We start from the raw sequence: 13,273 nt of genomic DNA on the forward strand, positions 1-13,273 counted from the left end.
TTTGTTGCGAACTTGATGAGCATAATCCCGTTTAGTCCTCGCATTAACCAGTTAAGGTGGAAATGTTATGTCAGATTGATCACGAAATTATGAAGAGGCGAAGTGATTCACTTACATCACACACGGGACTGAACCAGGAACAAGGCTCCAAATCTTTATTAATTTCATTATATCAAGATACTTTCTTAACTCGATGCTTTCCACTTGAACTTTCTCTTTAGGGAAGGAGGACACATGCATCAACGCCTCCCTGTTCCCTCAGAAAAAAGCATAAGTCTTTCACCAAGCAAAAGATTTCTTCCTTGTGCTGGCCTCTACACACCTTTATAGCTTCATTTTTGTCAGAACCTCTCTCCATTCTCACAAAGGGGCAGGCTGTCTCAGGTCTCTGCATTCTTGCCCAGTGCTCTTGCTGTCCACCTGACTTTACTAATGTTCAAATGTCTTCACAATATCTTTTCCTCCAAAAAGCCTTCCCTGACAGCTCCTGACAAACACCCAGTGAGGTTTGTCACACAGGTGCTTCTCTTACAGTTCCCAGAGCACCCTGTTCATCTCTCTCATAGCACTCGTCACAATGTATGGCAATATCAGTTACTTGTCTGTCTGTCCCACAGATTATAGGGTCTATCTCAGCACCTATATAGTGTGCAGCCCGTAGTAGTTGCTCAATTAATGTATACAGTCTAAAGATGAATCTTGTAGTTAATGCTTACTGACATTATTTAAGTCATTTAATTCTCTGATTTTAATACATTATCTATTTTAATACATTATCTAATTTTAATCACTGTAAAATGCTGTGTTATCCTCATTTTATAGATGAGAAAACTAAGGCTCAGAAAATATTTTAAATTTCCTCATACTCCACAGCTAGGAAATAGCAGAGCCAAAATTTGAACCCAGGACTGTCTTACTCCAAAGCTCAGGCTTTGAATTACCAAAACCTCGCTATTGTTAGAGCCCTTTAGATAGAAGCAAGACATGAGAAGCATGAGGGGAGGAGCTTTGGACTCTGCTATCTAAAAGAGCAATTTACCAGTAAGCAGGCCCCTTTGATCCTATTTAATCCCTACATACACTTCTCCCTGAAACTAGTGGGGCACTTACCACTAAGCCTTGCTGACAATGTGGGATAGGAAAAAAAAAAGTGAGTAAGAAAAATAGTATACCACAGGGTGGTTGATGCAAATTTTTTTCAAAAATTTAATGAATATTTATAAAATATTTCTCATGAGCAAGTTCCTTTCCTAGACCACACAGGGGATAATAAAATTAACATATGGATAACAGTTCACAAAGCACATTCATATGATAACTACTTTATTTTTTTAAAATCTTCATTTTATTGAGATATATTCACATACCACGCAGTCATACAAAACAAATCATACATTCGATTATTCACAGTACCATTACATAGTTGTACATGATAACTACTTTAATTCTCACATCTACTGTCTTCTAATTCTGGCATTATCATTATCTTCTAATTTGGGATGCAGGATTGAGGGCATTAAGTGGCATGGACAAGATTTTGTGGTTTGTTAATATCTGAACCTGGCTTCAGTCTTCTGGCTCTTCTCAGACATCTTTCTCTGTGCCACCTCCCTCCCCAGATTATGGAGGCTGACAAGTACATAAATAAATATAATACAAAGTGGAAGTGGTAGGTGCTACAAGAAATATAAAGTGCAAAAACACCTTGGTGGAGGGGATCAGCAGGTTTTCACAGAGACTTCTCTTAAAACTATGAACTCAAATTCACCGTCTACTGAACTCTAGAACACACAAAAACAAATTAAGAGAAATCTAGAGCCTAGAAAGGTTCAGAGATACCGAAACATTTTGCTGGTCATTATAATAATCTGCAAGCCAATAGAAGATTCTCAAGGCCAGAGGTCATGCCTAATCATCTTGATGTTGCATGCAACCTAGCACAGTACTTTGTTCACAAGGGGTGCTTGTTGAATTTCAGTGAAAACTATTTCAACCTAAATAAATACAGTGTGGAGAAGGAGACAAGAAAGACAGTTGCTCCTACTTGTTCCTTGATTCAATGGTGATGCATTTATTAGGAATGGCATTACATTGACCCCAATTGGGGAAGAGGGTGTTTAGGAATGGGGAAAAAAAAAAGCAAACATGCTTACACAATGAGTAGCTCTTACTTTCAGGGAGGCTCTGAAACAACTTGGGGTCAGAGTGGGAGGCTATTATTAACAGAGAAACATGCTGAGTACAAAGAAGAAGGATTCATTTTCAGGGAGCAGACACTCTAACAGGGTGTTCTTTGTGACACCTTCAGAATGGAAACCTCTGCAGAAAACCACTGTCAAAAAGGAATGCTCTCCACTGCCTCCTTTAGATATCTGACTCCCTTCAAAACAAAATTAAAACAAGCAAACAAAAAAATCCGGTAATTTATTGGGCCTGCTTGTCCAACTGCACAGCTCTCCCTTTTTTTATATCCAGGTCTAGGGTCTTAGTCCATCAGGCAGGTTACAGTTACTCCCACATATACAACCCTCCTCTCTATTTTAAGTGTGTGTCTCCTTTCTTCTGGAAAATCCAAAATGCCAGCCAAACTGACTTCCTTATGTCTATCCACCATTTCTCTCTTTGGATAGATTCATGAATTCACTTTTCTTTCATTTATTCATCCATTCATCAACAAATATTGACTGAGCACCTGGATGTTGAGAATGCCTTGTTGAACAAGACAACCTTTTTAGTTTTCCAGCTGCTAAAACAGATACCATACAAAGGTTTGGCTTAACAACTTCCAGCTTCTGGCTGCTCCCTGTGGCCTCTCTCTCCATCTGATTTCCACTCTGTTCATAAAGGACTCCAGGAATCCAGATTAAAGCCCAACCTAATTCATTTGGGCCACACCTTAACTGAAGTAACATCTTTAAGAGATCTTACTTACACCCACCAGAATGCAGACCAAGGCCAAGAGCATGTCCAAACTGGGGTACACAATTCAATCTACAACCATTGAGGAACCAACTTTTTAGAGAAAATTGAAGGTCTTAGTACGCAAGCAACCCAGCTCTCCTTCATTGTCATATTTGTATCTCCACAGACTGGAAGCTTTGTTATTTCATCAATAGAAACGTTCAGCACGTCCCCTCAGAAACAAACACTAAATCATTGAGCAATGCAGTAAAAACTCATGTTATTTTTAAAAAATAAATCATATATAAATATATCATCCACTTTCAATAACTTACACTAACACTCCTAATCCTCACTTCAGCCCTATTATTATCCTCATTCGGCAGATGGAGAAACAAAGGCACAGAGGACTTAAGAAAGCAGTGAAGACCTTATGTTATTTTGAAACTCGAGGAACTTGAATACATAAACTTTGAATCAACCAGGTTAAGAATGACTAAAAAAGAAAGGAAGGAAGGAAGGAAGGGGAAAAAGAAAAAGGAAGAAAGGAAGAAAACTGATGACAAGTTGTTTAGTTGGCCAAAGAACAGCAGCATCTAATAAACCAATGTGGGCTAGAAGAGTCTGTGCTATATATCTGACACTCTATCATAATTTCTAGTCATAGTCGTGGCTTTCATCTAAATTAGTAAGAGAATTTTATAAGGATTACTTCATCAACCTTCACAACAATTCCAGTGAGGCCTGTATGCTATGATGCCAAGTGTGTGGCTGGAGCAAATGACACACAGGGAGGCCAGATAACTTCCCAGAGTCACACTGTGAGTTGGAGCCTAAACTGAAAATAAAAACCTGGTCCTCAGGTTCCCAGGTACAGCACTGTATGTTCCCAGATTCCTAAGACACTTTTTCTTTATTTCTTTTCTACTCAAACCAAGGTCCCTGATTTTTAACATCATTGTAGACAGGCTAGGATGTTGGGAGGTAACAGAAAGAGCACTGGGCTGGGAATAAGGACTCTGGCTTCCAGTACTGTTCATTTTTACCTCATGGTTTGGGGTAATTCCTGTCACTTCTCTGCTCTTGAGTTTCCACTGCTGTAAAACAAGGGGCTGTAACTAGGCAACTTCTAAGGCACCTCCAATGCCAACAGCCTACAATGGAAGGATGACATATATATGCTTTCCAGATTATAACTAAATGTTAAATCAGCCAGTCGCCTAGTGTTCAGGATTTAAATCTTCAGAGCAGGAATCACTTTTTTATTTCAAGAAAGCTTTATGATGGGATTGTGCAGAAAGGCTAAGAGAGGTTACAGAACAGAAATGGAATCTACTAGTGACGGTAGGACCGGATCAAAAAGGGATGCAATTGTTTGTTGGTAAATACAGTAGTCCCACCACATAAGTTAACAAAGTCTAGAGTTCTAAAAAGTCATCTAGTCAACCAGGAAGATTTTACTCTTTTAGGCAACTTCTTAATGGAAACAGTCCAAATGTCTGCCAGTAGAGAACTGATCCAATAAATTATGCTGCTTAAAGTATCCATTATGAATCATATGGAAAGATCACCAAGACATCATATGGTTAAGTAAAAAGAGAAAGGTACAGAGCAGTATGCTTTGGTGTGATGTTTTAAACAATACACAATTCATGGACTATCCCTGGATAGAAAGTGTTCCAGTTTGCTAATGCTGCCTTTTTGCAAAATACCAGAAATGGATTGGCTTTTATAAAAGGGGTTCATTTGGTTACACAGTTACAGTCTTAAGGCCATAAAGTGTCCAAGGTAACACATCAACAATCAGGTACCTCCACTGGTGGATGGCCATTGGTGTGCAGAAAACCTCTGTTAGCTGGGAAAGCACGTGGCTGGCTTCTGCTCCAAGTTCTGGTTTCAAAATGGCTTTCTCCCAGGGCGTTCCTCTTTAGGCCACAGCTCCTCTTCAAAATGTCACTCTCAGTTGCTCTTGGGGTGTTTGTCCTCTCTTAGTTTCTCCAAAGCAAAAGTTTGCTTTCAAAGGCCATCTCCAATGTCTCTGTCAACTGCAGCTCCTCTCTAAGCTCTTCTGCATTCTTCAAAGTGTCCCTCTTGGCTGTAGAAAGCTTACTTCTTCTGTCTGGGCTGTTATATAGGGCTCTAGTAAACTAATCAAGACCTGTGCTGAATGGGCGGGGCATGCCTCCATGGAAATTATCTAATCAGAGTTATCTCCTACAGTTGGGTGGGTCACATCTCCATGGAAACACTCAAAGAATTACAATCTAATTAACACTAAAACATCGCCCACACAAGATTGCATCAAAGATAATGGCATTTGGGGGACATAATACATCCAAACCGGCACAGGATACCAAGAACCTGGAGGAAGAGGTGAGAGACTTACTTTTCTCTTTATGTGCATTGTTAGCTTTTGACTTTGTTTCATATGCATCTGTATTTATTGAAAATATAAGTTAACATCTTTTTTTAACTAACCTCTTCACTCTTTCCTGGTAATGTAACTTCTGCTGCCACCACACTACTGAGACTTGTCACAAACCATTAGTGAACTCTTTATTATGACTCTTAAGCTTGTTGTTCTTTTGGCCTCTGTGGAATGTGGTATTTATGAGCACACCTTTGTTCCTAAAACTCTCTTCTCTCCTGTAAGCACCTGTTTCTTTCTCACTTTTCGAGTCCTTCTCTGCTGCGCTTCTGACTTTTCTCCATTTGCTCGCCAGCCCAGTAGAGGAGCTACTCAAGACTCAGTCCTGGCTTCTCTCCGTCCTCCATGCTCCTTCTTGTAGCGTTGCAATGATCTCTTTATAGCTTATTCCCTAATCTGTATCTCAGCTCCTGACCCCTCTCTTGAATAACTTTCAAAGTCTGAAGGACATTTCCATCCAGATAGAGTCCTAGCTCTTCAAAATTAGCATGATCCAAAACAAGTCGTCAGATTTCCCTGTCACTTGATTTCTAGTCCCAGTGTCCCAAATTCTGCTAATGACACCATTCTCTGCTTCCATTGTGTCATCCTTGGGTGCTCCCCCTCTCTCATCAATCTGTTCAAATATTTCTCACTTCCATTCCCTCTTTACAATTCCAATGAAGTCCTCATTTCCTCTCATTCACCCCCACTCCGTTTCTCTCTTTTGGAAGGGCATAGGTTAACACACTAACCTTCCTAAGCCTGAATATTGATTCAACAAAAATCCACAGTCTGCAAACATTAGAGATTTCAGATGGAGTGAAAGATATTGTACTAGGCCTGTCATAGACTTATTTAACTTAATCACAAAAATAGTATATGACACAGGTATCAGCCTCATTTTACAAATGGAAAATGGAGGCTCAAAGAGATTAAATGAATTCCTCATGGTTTCATGGGGGGAGAGAAGAATTTACACTCAAACTCATGGCTCCTGATTTCAAGTGCAGGAATCTTTCCATTCCACCACTCACTGCTTGTGGCTATGCACTGATTACCAAATATAATCTAAACATCTGCCCTGACTTTGAAAACCCTCTACACAATGGCCCCAGCTTATCTTTACACTCGTATTCCCCCTCCTATACATATCAAGCCAAACCACTCTCAGGACCTTGAACATATTTCATCCTTTCCAAGACTTGTTGGCTTGGCTAATTTTATTAGCCTCCCTTTAAAATGTTCTCTACCAACCCAACATGAGCTATTGACCTTTCAATACCCACCTCAAATGTAACCAATTCCATGAAGCTTTTCCTTCCCAGAACAGACTTCTTAGATCTATTTGTGCTGTCTTATGGTATACATTGTCTTGAATTATAATTCTTTCTGTGCTCCTTGAGAGAAGAGAAAATCTTATCCCCTTCACAGTCTCCAGCAGTGCCTAATGCAAAGACTTTCATATACTAGACCACACGAAGTTTTTGATGAATGGATGAATCAGTGACTTAATAGGTGACAAAAAAAAAAAGCAAAACAACAATAATATACATCAACACATACCTCAGGCCCATGAAACAGATCAATATATCTTAACTAGCCTATGGGAATTAAAAATAGAAAGTTGATCTCTTTTATTCTATACTATGTGGTTCCTAAATACTAGTGTATTATGTTTTATCAGAATTTATACTGAGAAAATGTAGTGAGTTTTTCATAAAATGAATTTTTTTCCTCTGAAGGACTATTTTTGATTCTGAAATTATTCCCATTCTGCCTTTTTTTACTATTAAAATTTCCTTTCTCCTGTGAAATGATACCGATTATAGATGATGGTTGAGCTTTTGTGCATCCTTATTTGGTAAAAAGAAAATTTGATAACCTTATGTGTACCCCTGCCCTCCCCTGCTATTGGGGATTGAATCATACTCTCCACAAAAGGCATGTTCAAGTCCCAACCCCAGGTCCTATGGGTGAGAACTCATTTGTAAATAGGACATTTGAAGATGTTATTAGTCAAGGTGTGCCCAAATTGAATGAGGATGTACCTCAATCCAGTATGGCTGAAGTCCTTATAAGCAAAGGAAATTGGACATAAAGAGAGAAGCCATGGGGAGCAATCAGAAACCAGAAGTCAACCAAACCCAGAGGAGAAAGATGAGACTGCCATGTGTATTGCCATGTGACAGGAAAGCCAGGAACCCCAAAAGTTGCAGATACCAACCCCAGGAGGAAGCAAGCCTTCTAGCCTCTGAAACCATGAGCCAATAAATTTCTGTTGCTAAGCCAGCCCATTGTGTGGTATTTGTTTTAGCAGCCAGGAAACTGATACCCATTCTCTGTCTTCCAAAACCACCATTTCTTTCTTTACTCATTCATTCATTCATTCAGGAAACTTGGCAGGTTTGTAAAATCCCAAATTCTGTAAATCACTGCTCTAATGTACTGAATTCAAGGAATTAAGCCTGATGAGCTTCTTAAATAAAACCAACTCCCAACAGTGTTTGGAAAAACAAAGCAAAAATCTGTTATTTTTGTGTATCGTATTTGCTATGGAAACCATTATTGTTGTAGTTTCAAATATGCTGATATTTTAAAATATGTTGCTATTTGAACAAGTCATGGCATGTGAGCTAAATTTCCCTTCTTTAGTCTCTAAAAATATAAACCAAATCTTCCTTAAAAGCATTAGTTGAGAGCTAAGCTTAAACTTTTGCAGACTGCTTTAAAAATAGATTTTGAACTATCAGTGGACCATAGGAAATGGTCATTTTGTTCCTTTCATTATGACCTCTAGACAGCTGGAAAAACATACTGCACTTCTTTCTGTTTGATCTTTTTAGTCAGGATACTAGGAGGATTTTGAGTATAAGATTTTGATTAGCAGAAACAAAATTTGTTGGCTTCCTTTTCCTGATTTAGTTTTCTTATCTGTTCCCCATCTTCTTCCTAATTTTCTAGATGAGAGAAATGTAACTTCCTGTTTAGTTTCTTATGTTGTTAATTTAAAGGTTCTGGATAAAACTAGAAGAGGAAAATTACAGCTTGATGTTGAGAATTTGAAAAAGCCAAAACTTGTGGCATCCAAAATGATATTCTTTATGAAATCTAGATAACTGAGAATGGTATTTTGCGATGTGAGAAACACTTTACTTTTAGGTTATTTAAAACAAACGTTAGAATTGGAAAGGAATGAAAGGCAACAAAAGGCCTAGTGGGTTAAAAATGTGCTAAGATAGTCTTTCACAATTCCAAAATAACAGTGGTTTCTTTAAAAATGGCAGAAATACTTTGGTCCTTTTACTAATCCATTTAAAAGTCTGCTTAAACCCATTTCTCATTGTGTTTTAATTTTTTGTCACACCAAATTTGTGAACACCATTCAGAAAAATCACAACCATTTGTAAATAAAATTAAAGAGTCTAATTGGAAATGCTAAGAATCTCCTGGATGTGTATAAATAGTAAACCATTTTCTCCCCTCCAATTCTTGCATGACAATCTTAATCTTGACAGAGGATTTGGATCAGGCATGTCAAACACCTGTACACCTTTTAACTCTTTTAGTCTGGTTAAGTTTTTAGAGTGATATGGGGTGGGGGATGAGAGTGGAAGTGTGTGTGTGAGTGTGTGTGTGTGTAGGGGATGGGGGTTGTAGCTACAGCCAGTTTCCAAATCTTGGCCAGCTCCCTCCCCCCCACCAAAAAAAGTATTTTTTTTTTCACCAGGAAGAGGGATAAACAGTATAAATAACTTAGGGAACTCTACACCAATACTTTAAAAAGAATTAGAATACATCCTTTTGACTGCAACTGAGTATATTTTTTATACTTAAAAATTAGAATTTTTTTCTCATGGCAAACACCTATAAATCCATATAATTCCACTTCCTAGAGATATCCTTTGTGAATCTTTCCATTCATTTTATACCAAAATAGTATCACAGTGAATATCCCATTTGTAACTTTCCTCTTTCACATAATAATGTTATTAATATACTTTGATATCAATAAATATTTACCTACAATATCAATTTAATATATAATAGAATTTCATTGTATGAATGCATGATTGTTTTTAACCAAGCCCCTTAGTGCAGGATATTTTCGTGACTTCTATATTTTTGTTATAAATCATGCTGCAATCATACATCTTTGCATACCCTTCTGTTTATTCTTAGATATGGATAAATTCTTGAAAGTAAATTAGAGTCACTCTAAGTCTCTTGATTTATATACTATACTATACATCATATAGGTTGTTCCAATTTACACACACACTAGCAATGTGTAAGAGTATATACATGCTTTAATTTGCATTTCTTTAATTGTCAATTAGTGATGTTAAACATCACTTCATAATTTTATGGCCATTTTTCCTCTTATGGGGCCAGTTTCCTGTTTTTCTACTTTAAGGTATTCTTATTTTCATATTTATTTGTGAGAAATATATTATATATTAAAGATATTTACTCTTTCTTAAATGCAGACACTTTCCAAGTGTATTATTTCTTTTTTAATTTGAGTTATAGCATCTTTGGTTGTATTTGTTTCTCTGTGGTCAAGTCTATCAATCTTCTCTTTTACAGCTTCTGCCTTAGCTGCCAACTTACAGGAAAAAAAAAACCTTCCCTCTACTGCCACCCCCAGCTGAAAGTTTATGTAAATGAATATGTGTATTGAATAAATATATTGTCACAGACATCGTATCCCCAGAGATTTTTAGACCCTACTGTTTCAATCTCAAACACATTTTTACTCTGTGTACTAACCCAGGCATTTTAATCAGAATTATAGCAACAATGTTGACTAAAAGTGTGTTTTCTGAGTGAAAGCCATTAGGCTAATTTAATTACATGATCAATTTTCCTTACTCTGCAATTAAACTATTTCCATTTTTTTCATTTTCTGTTGTTTTACTGAGATTATTTTGATTGGGATTAGTTCTTTTCCATGTAAGTTTACAACCAAGATTTTATTTCTTTGTAGAACTCTTTTACAAATTCTAACAGCAACTGTTTTTGCTATTGTAAAGACTCTTTTCTGGCCATTACATTTAACAAGTTCAATTTACCTGCGTCATATTTTTACAGCTCTGATTTTGTTAAAAAGATGTGATCCTCCAGCTACCTTTTACCAATTATAACTTTTACTATAACATGCAGTTTGGACCACTGTCTTTTTAAATTTTGTGTTGGTAATTCCACTCATTTCATTATGAGTTAGACAACTAAGATTGGTAGTGTTACAACTGATGTTGCAAATGCAATATACTACACAAGGGAAGAGAGAGCAGGACCCCTTTGCCAACCCAGGGAGAGTAGGCAGAGAGGTGCTTTAAAATATATCACAAATTCTAAGACATTACCTTCAAATTGTGGGACTGGTTCCCCTTCCCTTGAGTGTGGGCTGAACTAAGGGGTTCAATTTAGAAGACTAGGAAAAAAGCCTAAAGGACAGTGCCCATAACCTAGTCATGGGCGACTAGCTCATAAAGGGCATTGCAGCTCCCTGTTCGCTTGCTTGTGGGCCGGCTCCGTCCTTTCAGATCACTCACATGTTGTGAGGACACTCAAGCAGCCTTTGGAGAGGCCCTCTTGATGAAGAACTGAAGCTGCCTGCCAATAGCCACGTGAGTGAGGCATCTTGGAACTTATCCTCCAGCCCTCTCAAACCTTCCGAAAACCGCAGCCCAGCCAACAGTCTTGGAAAGGCTGATCCACAACCCAGCTAAGCTGCTCCTAGATTCCCGGGCCTCGAAACTGTGATCGTTTGGGATTCATTTGTCATGCTGTAAAAGATAACCGACAAAGGGGATATAACAGTGAGTTGGCGGCGGATCAGAAAAGCCTTCCTGGAGACGACATTTGGGCAGTGGTTTGCTCCCATCTATGATGCTATAGCAAATGCCCCTGTCTATATCGCTCTTCCAACCCCAAGCGCCACCCCCCCCCCACCCCCCGCTCCGCCACTCTTTCTACCTCACCTCCCCGCCGCCTTCCTTTTCTCTTCCAAGTCAGATAGCAATGGGAAGGGTTGTGTAAACTATTCTGGATTTTTAGTAGGAAGAAAACAACTTTCATGATTAAACACTACTTGAAAAAATTCACTTCCATTGTGCAGATTTATACCTGATAGGCAAGTACCCTATCCCTCCTCTAGAACCTTTAGCAGCTAGTTAACTCATTTTTTTTTGCCCATCATGAGTGGGCACCACAAGGATTATAAATGAACTGTTGCTCAAACTTTAGAGAATGTTTAAAATTAACTATACTATAAAAGTAGTCGTCTTAAATAGTCAAATTAGATATTTGATTTTTATTGATGAACAGAAGAAAAAGAACGGACCCTCCAAACTCTAAATGTCTTTTGCCAAGAAGAAAATTTGCTGACAGATGGGATAAACAGCTGAAAACAAAGAAGCAAAGACTATATGTACTGCTTTTCGAAAAGCAAAACTTTAGTTTGCCCTTGGCCTGATGAGGTAGCTTAAAGAATTGGCCATTCAATTTAGAACTTGAATAATGTTTATAAAAGATAGGAGACATCTTTATAATTTATGTAATAATTAGATTTTCCATGTGTTTCCATGTGTTTATTTACTCCTGTCACTCACATAAATTGTCCTACTTTTTTTTAATAGATCTCTTGGCAAACACTTTTTACATTCTAGGGACGATCAGCTGTGATATGCTTTGTGTCTTGAGGACTTCTTGCCCTCAATAATCTGTTTCCCTCAGACATTTCCAAATGAATATCTAAATTCATAGTTTTTATAGAATATGGAATTTTTTGTTTATGGAATAATTGTATGTGTTAAAGCAATAAAACCTCAAATATTGTGTATTAAAATAGGACCTTATCATAGCATAACTTTAGACAGAACTGTATCTTCTGAATCATAATGACTATAGTAAAAATTTGAAATAATGCTGAGTCTCTAAATTGTGTCCCAGGCACCAAAAAATATATATTTTTTAATAAGTGTCATTGTCTTACTTTTAAATGTCCTAATGAACATCAGAAGAAGCATTTGTTTTAAAAAAATAAATCAATTCTATTCAGGATTGCTCCAGTTGATAAAATGCTGTGAAAAACAATTGTAATTCAAAGAACTTTATTGTGTTGATTAGACATTCCAAGTGGACTAGAGAAAATGCTGAAGGGGACAGTTCTGTCTGGTGGAAGGATGGACCAAGTGAGACCTGTTTGGGTTTGCTAAAGCTACTAAAATGCAATACAATATACCATAAATGGGTTGGCATTTACAATAGGGCTTTATTAACTTAAAAATTTATGGTTCTCAGGCCATGAAAATGTCCAACTCAAGGCATCAAAAGGATGATACCTGACCCCTGAAGACAGGCTACTGGCATCTGGGCTCCTCTGTCACATGGCAAGGCTCATGGCAATGTCTGCTGGTCCTTCTCTCCTGGGTTTCATTGCTTTCAGCTTCTGGAATCAGTGACTCCCTCTCTCAGCTTCTCTGATGCTCTTCTCTGTGAGCTTCTCTTAATTTTATCTCTTGCTTCTCCCTGTCTTTTATCCTCTTATAAAGGACTCCAGTTGGAGGATTAAGACCCACCTTGAATGAGGTGGGTCACATCTCAATTGAAATAACCTAATCAAAAGGTCCCACCTACAATAGGTGTGTACCCACAGGAATGGATTAAAAGAGGATGGCCTTTTCTGGGGTACATAACAGCTTCAAATTAGCACATGACCTCAGAGGCTTTATCCATCTTTGAGTTCTGCAAACACTTCAATGGTTACGCATACTTTGATGGAACTTTACAAAAAAAAAATTTTGTTGCATTCTTTTTTTAATTATTGTGTTAATTATTGTGGTTAATTATAACAACATTAAGTGGTTTTTACTACAGGGAACTTTTAAAACTGATTCAGTAGGATCCCAGTTATGTTTTCTTAGAGGAAATTCTCTAAAAGAAAACAAATTCCCAAGC

The sequence above is a fragment of the Choloepus didactylus genome, chromosome 2 (genome assembly GCF_015220235.1).
Source record: "Choloepus didactylus isolate mChoDid1 chromosome 2, mChoDid1.pri, whole genome shotgun sequence".
NCBI classification, from domain to species: domain Eukaryota; kingdom Metazoa; phylum Chordata; class Mammalia; order Pilosa; family Megalonychidae; genus Choloepus; species Choloepus didactylus.